Below are 3,623 nucleotides of genomic sequence, written 5' to 3'. Positions count from 1 at the left end.
TGCCTGAAGTACTCTAAAGCTATGACTACAGTACTAGAAAAAAACAGGGCCTGGAAATGAGCTTAAGCTGCTAATTGCCCATTATGCTTAACTGCAAGCGTGTGTCCTGGAAAAAGTTTGGCTCATGTCAGCTGGCACTGTCCCAGACAGAGTCCAGACCAGGAGATGGTGCATGTGCAGCCCATTCTGGCGGGCAGCACACACCAGGCAAATGCCACATCAGCCTCCCTGTTTTCCCCTTTCTGTGCCCAGCATCACCTTTTTTTCTGACCTGACTGTCCTCAGGTCCTTCAAGGCATAGCATATATATTCTCAGCTTCATACTATGAAAACATCAGTCCAATAACCCTCTTTTTTTTCTTTTTAGGAAAAGAAGGAGCCAACAAAAAAGCACAAACATACTAATGATTGTGTCTTAGGTTCATGGAAGGGAAGCAATTGCTTTGTAAAGTGGATCAGGCCAAGTCTTGGCACTTGGCCAAAAAGCAGTCCTTGACTTCTTTTATTTGGTGTTAAAAATGTAGCCCAGTTGCAAGAATCTGGTTTTACCTTCACAGGGATGGCAGAAGGCACATCTGTGACACTAAGGCCACCAGCCTGCTGAAATCCTTGAGGGTCTTAAGCAAAGATTATTTTGATTTTTTTTCCTTGTGCAGAATAAATGTTAGTTTTGTCCCTAGGAACAACAATTGCTTTGGCTGAAACCGCCAAAGTTTGAAAGAGACACCCAAACAAGAACATCAGGAGGAATGTCCTTCATAGGTAATGATTATCTCCTCATATGTAGCCCTTTTTTATCCCAGAGATGTCTGTAGCTTTACAGTAAATTGGGGTGGGTTTTTTTCTTCTCTTTGTTTTTATTTTTAAGATCTCACAATTTAATTATGTTGAAGCAGAAAGTATGCTTTATTTAAGTGATGTCAGGATTTTCTTGAACTGTTTCATGGGAAACATTCTTACTTCTTTTTCTCTGTTTATACTGAAGGTTTATGAAGCCAATGTAAACAGCAGAAATGAGTGTAAACACTAGGGACTAACTTTAGATTTGAAATGAACAAGGTTTGCCTTAATAAAATTAAGCAAACAGTTTAGTATTTCTATATAACTCTATATATAGTTCAGAGATACTGAAGAAGTATGTTCTCCTTATTAAAGGAGCTTTGAGCTTTTTGAGGATCACCTCAAAAAATCAAGGATAGCATTATGTTGGTTTTCAAGCTATTTTTTTATTAACTTCAGAAAGAGAACAACTGGGTTATTGCTTCATTAAATGTGCAACCACACACACGGAAGTTGTGTTCTCTGTGCTGCAATCCAGCAAGATTGTTATGCAGTACAATATTCTTTGAACAATTATTGTTTCTTTCTCATGAGCTGTGCTTGGATTTTAACTGCCTCCTCCTCCGCTCACTGTAGATGTCCTGTTTCCTCTGAGTGTCCTATAACATTAATGGGAAAATTTCCATGATCCTAATACTAAAACTACTTGTGAAAAATGAGTGGGCAAAAAAGAAGAATATCACTCTGCCAGAAATAATGTATCATCTTGCCTTGATCAACGCCAAAACAAATAATTTTGTTTCCTAACAAACAAAACATACAAGAGAACATTCAGAAGATGGCTGTTGAATAAAAGTTTAGGAACCAAGTTATACAGTTTTAAGGGATTCCAATCTGGGCAATGTGATGAGAGCCTCTTAAAGCCAAAATACCCTCAGAATGCTGAAAAGTTTCTGCTCGCCTTGTCCGTCCTGAAAGAATGAAGAAGAGATTTTAAACAAAAACTCATTGCAGGGATAAAAAAAATTATGGATTACTTAAGTATAAATTAAAGTCTCTTACTCTCTCAAGTGTAAGTTGAAGTTTCACCAGGATTTATAAGTATAATAACACTGGAGATCTTAGAAGCACCACTTGTCTCTGCTGCCCTCAGCTGACGTGCTTTCCCCTCCAGCGTGTGCGGGCTGAGCACGGGGCCAGCTCAGGTGACCCAGGTAAATACACACCTGCCACCCTAACACCGATCCCAGGCAAAATAATGGAAATCAGGGAGGGGGCAAACAACGGCAACCAACCCAGCTATGCATATTACATCTTGCCAGAGTAACTGGGTATGTCTTTAGAGTGCTGTCACCTTTCTTTTTGGGCTGCAAGTGTATAACTAGATGCCTGGTAACAGCAAACGGGGGTAAAACTGGGGTTACACCAGTTGTTTGTTTTTCCTGACGCACGGGGTCAGGAAAAGCTCTGCACAGAACGGTGGGCAGGCACTGGCCCGCCTGCCGACGCTGGCACCCCTCTTATCCGGACAGCCTGAGCCTCGGTGTTCCCCAGAGCGCTGTGCAGAAAGGGACGAGGCAGGAAATCCTCCTCTTTGGGAGACGCTGAGGAGGACCCTGACCCCCCCTTCCCTGCGGGGCGAGGGAGCGGCCCCAGCCCTCCGCAGGACTACAGCTCCCAGCGGGCCCTGCGAGCCGCCGCCATGTTGCTCCCCGTCTGCGAACAGCGGGCGTTGCGTTGTTGCAAATAAAACCCGTTCTTGAATAAAACTTTCTCAGAGTGTGCTTTGAGCCTGCAGCGAGACGGGCAGTCGAAATAGTTCCTCATTCTGCCGAATTAGCCCTCATGATCTCATTGGGTGCGCTTTGCCAGGGGTTGCTTGGCAGCAGGCCAGGGGTCTCCTCTCCCAAGCCACTGTCTCCCAGAGGAGCTGTAAAAGCTCTTTTATTTGCTGGAGGCAATGTAGTGTCCTGGGAATGTCCTCAAAATACATGGTAGGTCAGCTCATCTCCTGATTCAGCAGTATTCAACAAGCCCTGCTGCTGGTATATCTCACTTGGGACATTTATCCCAAACACTGCCCCAGATACGGCTCCATTGTCTGTGACTTCCCCTTGGAGCACACTTGGTGCATACAACTGAGGCACAACTCATCACGGGCATTACATGGGCAGTACGTACATGCACACACACAGACACCATTTTCCTATTTTTTTAGTTTTTTTTTTTTTTTTTTAGTTTTTCACAGCCATTCGGCAGCCCTTGCTATGAAGAACACAGTACCTTTGAAAAATCCACATTCTGCATTTTATCTAGAGGAAGGCATTGCCTGCGTAGCACTATGCCAGGGCGAGTTTTTCATAAACACACCAGCAGTTTCTCCTCTCTGGGTTCCCTCTGGGTGGATCTTATTTAAGCACAGCCCACATACAGGTTTTTAAAAGTCCTGCTAGAGGAGGAGCTTTGGTGGGAAATCTGGCAAGGATCATCTACAGCCAGGTGGCTCAGGGAGATAAGGACAGATGCACATGTGCACCTATCTGAGTGTGGGAACTGGGAGAGGATAGGCAGGGAACAACTGGATCTCAAATCCTATGGCAGAGATCTGTATATGTGTTAGGAAACCCAAATAAGAAATTTGAGTCAAAAGGCTTGAGGAGTAGCTTGGGTGGGAGCCGTGAAAGTGGGCTGGGGTGAAGTAGGAGAGGCTGAGACAAGATGAACAAGAAGCAGAGTCTGCAAGTGGACACCAGTGGGGAGGAAATAAAACGGGAATCTAGGAGGCAGTGTGGAAATATGTAAGGCTGTTAGTGCAGAAGTGGTGTGAGTACTCTTAAGACCAG

At 44.3% G+C, this 3,623-nt stretch overlaps 1 long non-coding RNA gene across 1 annotated transcript; it reads right to left on the bottom strand.

Moving 5' to 3' along the window:
- Positions 1 to 1,206: 1,206 nt before the first annotated feature.
- On the bottom strand, positions 1,207 to 2,828 carry LOC120322991. Its single transcript, XR_005563027.1, has 2 exons — positions 1,843 to 2,828; positions 1,207 to 1,751 (listed from the first exon to the last, which is right to left on the bottom strand). It is a non-coding gene; the product is annotated as an uncharacterized LOC120322991 (long non-coding RNA).
- Positions 2,829 to 3,623: the final 795 nt, after the last annotated feature.

The sequence above is a fragment of the Pipra filicauda genome, unplaced genomic scaffold (genome assembly GCF_003945595.2).
Source record: "Pipra filicauda isolate LSUMZ 115617 unplaced genomic scaffold, ASM394559v2 scaffold180_size1756469_pilon, whole genome shotgun sequence".
In the NCBI taxonomy this organism is placed as follows: domain Eukaryota; kingdom Metazoa; phylum Chordata; class Aves; order Passeriformes; family Pipridae; genus Pipra; species Pipra filicauda.
Note: the sequence above shows the minus strand (reverse complement) of the source record. Positions and strands in the feature narration are given on the sequence as shown.